Genomic DNA, 12106 nt, shown 5'->3' on the forward strand with positions numbered 1-12106 from the left:
GTCTCTAGAACGTCACACTGTCTGATCCAGAGCAGTCCCTGAACCCCCATCCTAACTTACTTTTCTTGACATTTGGCTATTGGGCAAATTCATATGTGCATGACAGGAACCGTCGCTTTTATATTCAGTCTGATCTCTGACAAATTTATTAGAAACCTGAAAACTCTGATGCTGCTACTTCTCTTCAAAGATGGGGTGAGGGAGCAATTTGAGAAATCCTTATGAAAGAGATATGTTTGAAACAAAATAATTATGGGTAAAAAAAGATTGGAGAGAACAATCTGGATGATTTTCAGGCTGATGATTACATGAAACTGCTCTGGCTCAGCCATCTCACTTCAGTTTTATTAGAACAGGAGTGACAATAAAAAGTGTGCAGATTGCAAGAACCAATTTTTCTCAATACTTTTGAGAGCAAACAGAAATGTCTGCAATAATTCTCATTGCAGAGACTAAGGGAGAAGAAGCCTAAAAAGGGGTGTTCATAAAGTGTGGAAGAAATGGTCCACTTAGGTGTGCATGCAACCAAATTGTTGTCACAATTTAATTTTCACTCTTTTGAAAGTAATTAGCCTATTAACTCATTGTGGTTATACAGACGAGAGGAGCTAAGACTTTTAAATACATGCCATTCTTAATTCCTTTTTTTTTTTTTTTTATCCTCATCTTTTGATTTTATCTTCAAAGCTTTTAAGAGCTTCTATTCTGAAGTCTTAAGTGGCCTTTCACCGGCTCTACACTGAGAGTGAATTCATTTGCTGTTGACACTAGGGCCAAATATGTACCAAACGTTTTGACGCCAAGAAAAATTACTGCCCACAAGATAAAGTCAAAATGATAAACCCTTCCTCTTCCAACATTCATAGTAAGAGAAGCTTTTACCTGTAAGAAAACATAGTATCTTGCTATCTAAGAACCATTCAATATTTTTAGCAAGTTTGCCTCTGCAATGATTTGAGGCAATCCGCCTACAGAACTTATGAACTCCATGTGAAAGTATGAACTCTGTATATAACTCGACCAAACTGCCAACTGCATTTTCGATACACAGCCTTTTACTTTCTCTGTTGTCTTACCATCTCACATCAACTGAAATCCCAAAGGGGCATTAAATAGACAAACTTGGTAATTCGGGTGCAAGCATCCTTAATAATAAGATAGCCTATCTGGAAAAGAACCAGTTGTCTGCAAGACAAATCTGTCACTGAGAGAGACCTGTGACTCCCTGGGGAGGTGTGCGAGGCTGCCTGACTGAGGGACTGGAGGCTATTACAGCCTGAGCACTCAGCCACTTCTCAGCTTTACCCTGGGGAAAGGGTATGCCAAAAACTCCAAAAAGGAGGATGGGCTAGGGCAGCCTTAATTTTCTGAGCATGATCTTTCATTTACATGTACTTTAACACAGCTCATGACATACGGAAGTGTTTGGAACTTGCAGAAGCTGGACCTGGGAGGCACTGCCTGGTGTTCAACACCTCTGCAAGCAATGAGTAGATGGAAGAAATGCTTGATCATGAACAACACTGTGTGTTTATACTCTGACAGTAATGCTGAAAAGGATAAATCCTATTTGCTATAATCGGTGACTCTGACTCTGCTCTTGTACCTCTGCTAATTTTTTAATTTTATTGGAAAAGTAAAAATAGATTTAGTCAGACAACTGTAGAGATTATAGACAAGATAGTCTTGTTCTTCATCATTTCATGAAAATAATCTCTCCAAGCAGCTATCACAATGCCTAACTCACTAGGATTCAATTTTATTTCATAACAGTGTTTCTCAGTTATAATTGTGATAGTTTAGGCCCTGCCGGGACCAGAGACCATGTTGCCGTTGTCCCTCCCCACTCCTGGGTTGAGTAAGGCTGGAAGTGAGGCACAAACCCTGGGGTTGAAATAAGGAAAAATTTAATACAACAGTGTAACAAATAATAAACTGAACAACAACAATAGCAATAACAACAACGATAAACATTAATAACAGTAAACAAGACAAAAGATATACAGAGAAATACCGCAAGGGACACATCCAGCCCACTGCGTGTGCTTCCTGCGTGTGCTTCCTGCGACAAAAGCCCACAGGAAACTGTTCTCGCGCTTGGGCGCCCGGACCTGACGTCAGCATAGTATTGAATAACCCGGCTGGAGCTCCCTCCACACTGCTGGGGAAACTTAACCCTGTCCTAGCTGAACCAGAACATAATGAAAGTGGTTTATTTCTGTTAGTTTTCTTGTTCTAAGAGACTGAGAGCTGCAGTTTTCAAACAAGACCAACTAGGCTGGGTCTCTGAAAGTTTCTGACTTTTGAAAGGATTTAGTCGCTGAATGCAATTGAACATAAGGCCACTAAAACCAAAAGTAGTATAATATGGATTTCAGGCACACTAGAAACACACTGGAAACATACTGTTGTACCGTTCAAATAATGGGAATTTTCTACTTGGTTCAGTAAGAATTTTGCCATGAACCCTCTACAGTGGTTATGGTTTTTTGCATTTCTTTTATAAGTGAAAATGTTTGTATTTGTGTTTGCATGTTTAATAAATTAAATGTGAAGTCTTGAGTCTCATGTTCAACTCTCATGTTCCTTTATCAACATATCCTTTCGATAAGAGGCCCTTGTTTTTGTATGTCCCTCAAGTGCTTGCTTGCTCTGTGTTTTACTTGATGTCCATCCATATTAATTTAAGACCAAAAAAAAAAGGGGGAATTACTGCTACATAGATTAATCAAGTTTTATTGTCTGTAGAATTTGTTCCTTGTCTCTTGGGTATAATGGAATTATATGTACCTTTTTGCTGATGCCTGCTATTACTATACACATCTAATATATCTACCAAATTTTTTATATTTATGTATAAGAAAATTCTATGGTCTGATGTTATAAGACAGTGAAACTGAGATCAAAACTGTGAAATATGGCAAAAGAAAACAAACCAGTTTTAAGCTAATTTGGCTATCGTAATATATTTCAGCTCCATTTATAGGATCATATGGCATACAACATTCAGCTGAATGGGACTACCATCAGAGGAAATAAGAGGCCGTGTATCAGATCACTTTCAGTATAAAGTATGATATATAGTTCCTCTGGGCCACAGATTCATCTTCCTTGTACTAGTGCCATTCATATAAGTGGGCAAATATATAGCATGCACATCAGATGAAGTCACAAGGGACAATGGCCAAGCTAGGTCTCACCAGATAAACTATTTTTCTCTTGTAACTTCAAATACAGCAAAATAAACAGCAAAGACTAGTTGGGGCTTTCAGATGGGATTCATCAAACTTACTTTAGCTTGTTCAAAAGTTAAACATCTGGTTGAAGATAGTTTTTCAGCCTATTCAGGGCTAAAATGAATCATTGTCAGGAGGTACATGCACCTCCAGCAGGTGATTCATCCTTTGCCAAGGTAAGTATGTGATACAGATGTGATGAAGTGCTGCTGAGAGGTCCTGGACTTTCCACAGGCTCTCAAGGGAACCTAGACAACTAGTGTGCTCTCATTTTAAGTGCACCTTTAGATGTCTAAAGTTAGTGAGATGAATCCCTGCCAAACTGATTTAACAAAAGCACAGTAATGACATTAAATCACAGAGACTACTTCTTTGCGTATGAAAATGTGAAGTTCACCAAAGTTTGTCTTTTGTAAGGACACTGGGCTCTGCAGGAAGCTCGTAAGCATCGCCAGTCTCAGGGTTTCCAGGATCAAACCATGATGAGCCAGAAATAAACACAGACTCAAGAATCAAAATGAGTAATCTATGCAATGTTCATAATTCAGAGTGGGGTTAATGTTATGAAATCTTCCTGATCATTGAAATGAGAAGAAAAATATCTGTCTGTGTATTCCAGCCCCATTCATTCACCACTCACAATCCTTTAAAGCACTTTTATTCTGCTATTCAATGTTCAACTGCTAAGCAGAATGTAAAGGTATATTCCTGTGCTCAAAATGTGCTGAAAATTATGTTAGGGGTATGATGGTTCATCACAGTCAGGAAACATGGAATTAAGGCTGAAACCACATGCCTGACCTACTCTTTTCTGGTCAGGTACTGAGAATCTCTTGAGGATGATTTGCTGATTGACCACAATGGCTGTAAAGAGAGGCGTAACAGAGACAAGGTAAGAGAGAGAAATAGTGAAAATGAACAACCAGTACTGTATGTAGTCTTCATGGACCTTCAGATATCTGTTTTCTGTCCCACACCTTTACAATTATTTTAGCATGCTGCAAGTTTTAGTACCTTTCTTTTAAATAAATAAATAAAAATAATCCCTCTACCTTTCCAGAGAATAGAGAATTCCTGAGCCCAGACTACATGGAAGCTCAGATAATATTGAACAAATATTATTTATGCAACAAACCAAGATTTACTAAACCTGTAAAGTTGGAAAGACCTGCTGTGTTCTCCTGTGGTATCAAGCGTGATTTGGGAGAGGTTAGATTTGTACAGCATTCTGCTGTCAAAGATGTACTCCAGCAGCATGATACAGAACGTGAAGGTTTTGTCACTGAAAAGAATCAAACCCTCTGTTTATTCATCAGTACAGAGAGGATTGTGATTGAATTTCTGTGAAAGACATTAGTTGCTGACTTGTGATACTTGGGTGAAAGAGCCAGTTGACATTTTTTGAAACAATACTTGCATTTTGGAAAAGGTGTTTTTGTCAAGATCTGTTAATCATCCTTTGGAAATTTTTTTTTTTGTCTTTTGAGGGGAAACCCCTCTAGCTCTTTGACTTACCATATTTTCTCTGAGTATTTTAATTTAATTTGGAATTGTTTTACAAAATTTAAGAAATGGTTTATTATTAGCATCTGTAACAGTGCTATCATACCAGCTTGAATGGCTGCTGACACATTCCTTCTTCACTGTGTGGTGTAGTCATTCTTTTCACTCCAGTCTCTGGATTTCACGTCATCAGTTCTTACATGGACAGGTTCCTTCACTTCTACACTGGTTGGGACGAAGTGACCTATTCTTCTAGTGAGTGAATCTTCTCCTGAGCAGCTGACACCAGTTTACAGCCCCCCTTGTGTTGGCAGCAAACATAATCTAAGATGCATCATCCTATAGTCCACACCAGAGCAAGCTTCTTTGAAGCTGCAGTATCTTATGACCTTAATAGTTTAATCATATATTTGAAGCTCAAGTGTATCTGGAGTTGCTAAATTGGAAAGAACCAACTACTCCAATGTTTGTGGAAAGACAACAGGGCATGAGTGTGAGGCAAACCTAAGCAAATCAGCGTGTAGATTCACCTGCATGTTGACAGACCAAGCCACACTTAGATCATTTGCTAACACCTGGAGAAGGAGATTTAAGTGCCTGCACCCCCATCCTCAGGCCTTTTCTTCTGTGTGGTCTTCAGTGATCTTACTGCATTTCATCCCTGACTGCTGTGGCTGGAGCGGAGAAGAGAGAAGCATCCAGCCGGTTCCCTGCTGAGTGGTACTCACCTTCATCCCCCTCCGCATCAGTTTGTTGCACCCCTGGCATACCTTAATAACATAGCTACTTACAATTCAAACCATAAAATAATTCAAAACACAAAAATGTGCTGAATGCTTGCTTTTTAAGTGTAAAATCCTCTCATTCTTGTGTATGTTTTTAAACCAAAGATCATGGGGAGAAATGTCCTTGACAAACCCACCTTGCATTTCCCTGTAAAGATTACTTACCATTATGATCTATTTACAACCTATCTATCTATCCAACCTATCCTATCTATTTACACATGCTGGTTCTTGTCAACTGACAGTTGTCTGAAGAGGTTTTATGTGCTCTTATTTGAAATAACAGTGACATCATGAAACAACCCTGGTCTGACCAACTGACTGCTACAGGATGCAGGTTCACAGCCCTAGCTGTTTCCATTTGACCTCGCCCCAACACTGATCTGTATTTTACTAACCACAGTAGCTGTTGGCAGAAAATCCTGTTACCCAAGTGCTCTGGGAGAAGTGCAGCCTGTGGCTTCCCATCCTCCTTCACTCCCTGGGTGATGCACACATGGCCTTGGTCAGGTATACAGACACTGCAACTGCACCCTGTCTGCAGTGGATTTTCTCTTAAACACCTCAATCTTTCTAAAAATGACAAAAATGCTAAGGTTGGTCAACTCTTGGAAATCATTACTATTTTAACTGTTGTCTAATTGTACATTAAGTGAGGTGAAATGGTGTCTATTGATGTATATTATTGCTCACTGGTTATTGATGTATGTTAATTTTCTCATCTTTGTTGGTCTACCCAGAAGTCTTTTAGACAGCAAGAGTGGGAAATGTTAAGGAAAAAAGCACCCAGAAAGACACAGCCACTGTTTATGTAAATAAAGAAGTAATGTGAAGGTTGCTTTCATAGCATACTTGTATTTCACTGGAGTTCAGAAGACTTATCTGTTTATTCAAACATTCACCATCTATGGGTACCCTTTCAAGTTTTTGTATTTTATTTCCAGTCTAATCTTAAGAGTTGGGTCATAAAAATTACATAAAATGTAGAAATGACAAAGTTGATTAATGTCAAAGTACATTTATAAGAGGATGTACTTCCATGAGAGGAACAAGACACCCATTATTTTGTGGTTTTCTCCAGTTTATTTGATTTGGATATCTGATATCAATAAATTCATTTTTGCTACTTTTTTTTTTTTTTTCCCCCCCTACAAGTGAACCAGCAATGCTACAATAATCTTTTCTCAAGTAAATATATCAAGGCTTCTCAAGATATACTGAAAGTGGGATTTCAGAGACTGGAACAATATAAGATACATACCATGAAACCATTGTTGAAGGATTTTTCCCAAGTCTAATTACAATTAATTTTATTCTTACAGCAGAGATTCTGAAGTCATGTGACTAGAAAGAGTTTTCTATTTTCTTTTTTTCTTTTTCTAATGTAACCTTCTAACCTTAGTGATCATTGAAGACAGCTTGACTGAAGTGAACCTCAAAAATTTAAGTAACAGTAGATAAATAAAGACATTCCACAGTGAACCTTTCAAAAAAATAATGTTTTTTTAAAAGCTAATCTTATGTTTTTGTGACTGGTTTCTGATTTTTGATTGCCAAGGATGAGCAAGAAGGGAAGTTAACCGAAGGCCAACTATAACATCATCTATCAAAACTAATCTCCTAGACCTGGCACATTCTGGATTTGGGCCAGGACACAAAAACAAAAAATGCTTTACTGGCAGTGATAGATGACCTCAGCTGTCAGTGGACAAAGGGCAGACATTTCCTCTCATCATTCTTGATTTCTTGAAACATTTCTTCCTGATGGCCATTAGATAATGCCATTTCACCTGAAAGAAGTGGCAGGGCCTCTCACTACACCACAAAATGGATGAAAAGCTATTGAAAATGTAACATTTAAGAAGCAGTGAAAGGAAACTTAAGTCCACACTAAGCTTTTACTAGCTGAGTCTCAGAAAGAGCTTTTTTTTTTTTTCAGTGTTTGACTAAGATCTGTCAATGGATGAACTTCAGTCTATGAATGATTGAGGTGATGATGGCTTGGTCAAGAGAAGGACTCAGAAGGGTTTTAAACAATGCTGAAATTTCCTTTTGATGAAATCTACTCTATTTTCACAGTTGGTGCTAAGGTCTCTATCTATGAGAAGTGCTTTCTCTAGTCTTTAATGGTTTCAGAATTTCAGTCCCATTCTGAAAGAGTTTATCTAGACTTTTTTTTTTTTTTTTTTTTTTTTCTTCCTGGTCTAGAGCTACAAAAGTTATATACACAAGAAGTCTTCTATACTGCATGAAACTATGACCAGTCTGGGATGTTTTAGTGTTTCTTTTCAACACCTTCTGTTGCTTCCTGCAAATGCAACATGCAAAACCTGCCAAAATTCAAGGATCAGTCTGTGATTTGACAGGTTCCTGTCACAAGAGCATGTCCTATAAAAAGAGTAAGAATCCACTGTTGCAGGCTGCAAAAGTCTTCTGGAGGGCCAGCTCAGGCCTGTGGACTGAACAACTTCAGGACCATAAGCACCCTCATTATCTTCAGCAATGGGCAGTTCCTTGACTTCTGTTTTATGCAGCTTCCTTCCTTTGAGAATAAGAGACACTGACAAAGATGTGACAAGAAACAATTCCATCATTGAATTCCCTAATGAAAATGCATGCAGACATAAGGAAGAGTGTTGTGTTTTTGATAGTTCACCAATTTTTAATTTCCCAGCAGATATTTAACCAAGCTTCTAGATAGACATTCACTTCTATCACATTGTCCTATTCCTTCCTTTTAAAATAGGTGCTAGCAAGATGAGGAACAGATTTTTTTCATCCAAGAGTTAAAATAACTGCAGAGTATTTGAAATGAAGTACAAAATGTTGGCTGAACTAGAAAAGCTATTAATTTATTTGGCACACTGGCTAAATGAACCCTTGATGAAGCCTATGAACTGACATCTGAGGTGAATTTGGCTCGTTTCTTTTTAGGAAAGCATTTTTTTGTGCAAAATAATGGGTGCCTTCAAATCCGACGAGGAGTTAATAGCAGATACTTAAGGTCTTGGCAGTGGATTGATATTGTTTTCATACTAAGAGGTTTTGTGAAATGGTTGAACTCATTCAGGAGGGCATTTCCCAGCTCTGAGCAACAATTGCAATCCATGAACCTATATAGAATAAAAATGATCATTACTGTATTAAGGATGTGTTAAAGTACAGGGCCAATTAAAAATGCTTGAATAGGGGCAGTATGGTATTTAGAGGGTGAATATTTATATATTTAAATTGGGGTGGGTTTAATATTCATTTGTGTAACTGTAACCTCAGAGCTTTGCCATTTATATTAAAAAATGTAAAGATTTTTTTTTTTTTTTGTGATGTAAGCAACTGTTTAAATAGATCTCATTTAGGAGAGGCACATGATTCATGAAATCAAAATGCCAAATTTTGTAACTTCTGAATCATAGTTGGAAAAAGGAAAATTGCCTGAAATTAGTTGCAAATATAAATTCTTTTATTAGACCTCATTGCCAAGGTTTGCTATCCAAGGATATTTGCCTTGGGTGTACCTTCGTTGTTGAAGTCCAGTTTAGTACGAGCTCTTTGCTATACCCTGCCAATTACAACTTGAACTATGGGAAACAGTCTTCAAATATTTCTTAAAATCACTACAAAATTTCAATTCAGGAAAAATTTCCATTTGGTTTAAAACAGGAATTGATGTTTCTTACAATATTGAAGTTTATTTTTCTTTCTTTAAAAAAAAAATAAAATCTTAACTGTACTGCATCAGTGCAATCTGAGAAGTTGCCCTATTAATTTTCTGGAGATGTTTTAATGACAATGCAAAGATGAACTTAGGGTGGTGTGAAAAAATATTAGTTAATTCAGTAACATATTCTGAACATAAGAATATCATATATGGAAAACTGCGCTTTGATACAAAGACCATGTTCTTAAGTAATGACAATTGTTAACTTCTACATTTTTGTAAAGAATTTTAAAAAATCTTCTTTGAAAAATCTTGCTTTCTGCAGTAATTTCTAAGAAAAAGATAATTTCTAGATAATTATGCTTCGTTATAATTCCTTATAATATACAAAGTATTTAGAAGTTTCAAGTTCCGGAAACTTTTGTAAGGAGTGACTGAATTCACTGCCTAGCTTTATAACTCTGCATCAGAAACAGAACTGAAATGATAGAATAATTAATTGCTTTATTATTCGTAGTATCACATAATGCACTTGAGAAAGCAATTGCCATTCAGAAGGATTCTTGATCAGTCCTAGTACATTTTTGTAGTTCTCTCCAATGTATTGAAAGGAAATATTTAATAGGAAAAATTACAGTGTAAGAATTTTTTTGAGAATTGAAATGAGAAACATTGTAATTTTATCAGAGCTATAACAAGAAGTAAGGGTGCCCCACAGCCAGTAGGATGGGTAAGGCAAGATGTGTGATCAGGACTGAAGTGTATTTAATCTCTGTTGCTGATCACTGCACAGCTTTAGCCTGTTTTCATCAAACTAATTGATGGCAAATGGAGCAGATGCATGATGAGATTATATCCCCAATTTATGGCACAGTTATAAGAAAATATGTCTTTTTTTTTTTTTTTTTTTTTTTTCCATTACATGTATTGGAAATTTAGAAAATGCACTGGACTGGAATTGAAGCAATCTCTCCTGCTTGTCTAATGCACTGCAGATTTTTTTCTTACTATTTTTCTAAGCATTTAATTTATCATAATCCATTTCAGAAAAAAATTAAAATCGTTATATATTTTATAACTAAATCTTTGGCATTGACACTTCTTATGTTTGATTCTAGGCTATGATTATACATTTAGTATGTCTGAGTTACTAAAACTACAACAGAAACAACAGTTCCAGAATATTACACGCACCGGTAAAGGCAAGTTATGCAAAGAAGAACCATATAGAGCTGTTATTCACTATATTTAATCTTTCATTATAATACTAATTTTTACACATCCTTGTTTTGACATCTGACAATACCTTTTACATTTTTGTACGTCTCATGAAAACAAATTATTTTCAGGCAACATCCCTTCAGCTTTTCTGAGCCAAGAAAAATAAAAGCATTTGTAGCGTGTCCATGGAAACCAGCTCCTAACAAAACACTTAAAGAGAGCAAAATTTTACTTCTGTTCTGGATTTGTGAACAACTATAGCCTGAAGTACAGTTTCTTCTGCATGGCATCCCAGGGGAGATGGCAAATGTTACAACAGGACTGCCTGATGTGAACACTTGTGAAGGATCAGGACTGCCTGCTTGCAGAGGGAGGTACCTGAGGGGGAACAGACAAAACAATCCCAGCAAAATAAGCTCCCATCAAGAATGATTTAGCCTGAGGAAGAAGGAGACATGACCAAGGATAAGAAACTGGCCAGAAAGTGAGGTTTTTGGGTAGTGATGAGTGAGAAAGGGGAATAGGATCAGTTCTGCTGGGAGCTTGGCTACAGCAAGAGGATTCAGGGGGAGCACTGCATGAGGAACTAAGAGAACCAAGTGGGAAAAGCAAGAATATGCTGAGACATAGTTGGGAAAGGAGCATAGGCTGAACTAGCTGAGCTGAACCTGCCTGAGATTAGGGTTTGAACCATGATCTGGCAGTGAGCAAAATGAGTATTAAGGATTGCAAAGGAAGGCCAAATATCTTTGAAACACATAATTAGCGAAGGACAGAATTAGGAGAGTGGTGAACTGGAAAGAAAAATGAAGAAAGTGATCAAGTCCAGGCAGGCAGGAACATGGAAAAGTAGTTCTGTTCACTGCAGATACACGTTTACCAGAAAACTAAATATGTGTTCCTCTTTCATATGACAAAATTGTGGCTATGCATATATCCTTCACTTTCTAGTTCTTGTAACCCAACTGCATTTTAGCACTTTCTACAGCTGATAACGGGTGGAAATACATAATTCCCATTTCTCAGCAGCTTTCTGATACTGGGCAGGATCAGTAAAACCTATTGCTGAAATGCATGTTTACTCACAGGATAGAGTAACCAGTGTACTGGTGTCTCTTACTCTACTATGTAAGAGGCATAAATCTGTGCATGAAAAGGTTCCAGTGCTGCTTAATACCTGGACATTGAAGTGATGCTCAACAGTAGAATTTGGTTTTAATTTACCATTAATAACAGGCTGTCACTCACACACAGGCACATACGGTACACTGTAGAAAAATTATCATCTAGGAATTCAGCTCTGCAAAAGTAAGTAAACTTCAGCATTGAGATTGCCCGTGACTGAATCTAAGCGGCATGATCTGTGTTTGAACTACAGGACTAATTGATTTTTTTTTTTTCCATGAGACTCTTGCCTCTTTCTGTGTTACTGAGATGGTACCTCACTGAGAACAGTGCTGAACAATGCAGAAGCTAATCATTGAAATGGACTTTGTTTTTCTACACCTCCTGAAGTGTGGAGGGACAAACAATAACCAAAGAAACTGAATCAGACTGCAGTATGTTACTTTTCAGGTGTACAGAAAAGCCCCTAGAAGGTGACTATACTGAGGCAAAAGTATTTGGCATATCTCTATTCAGGATCACTAAAATGACTAGAACTATTAATCTAAAGTATCCTCCATAGCTTATTGATTGAGGTG

The 12106-nt window shown here is 37.3% G+C and overlaps 1 long non-coding RNA gene across 3 annotated transcripts in view; it reads left to right on the forward strand.

Annotated features, from left to right (window-relative positions):
• The window catches only part of LOC141958983 (uncharacterized), an 80816-nt gene that overhangs the window by 32171 nt on the left and 36539 nt on the right, over window positions 1-12106 (forward strand). For 2 of the 3 annotated variants that reach the window (XR_012633379.1, XR_012633377.1), the window contains exon 3: window positions 4056-4128. This is a non-coding gene — a long non-coding RNA (uncharacterized LOC141958983). Of the gene's footprint in view, window positions 1-1405; window positions 2576-4055; window positions 4129-12106 lie in introns of those variants that run through there. The other variant, XR_012633380.1, reaches the window with a different exon arrangement.

The sequence above is a fragment of the Athene noctua genome, chromosome 1 (assembly GCF_965140245.1).
Source record: "Athene noctua chromosome 1, bAthNoc1.hap1.1, whole genome shotgun sequence".
NCBI classification, from domain to species: domain Eukaryota; kingdom Metazoa; phylum Chordata; class Aves; order Strigiformes; family Strigidae; genus Athene; species Athene noctua.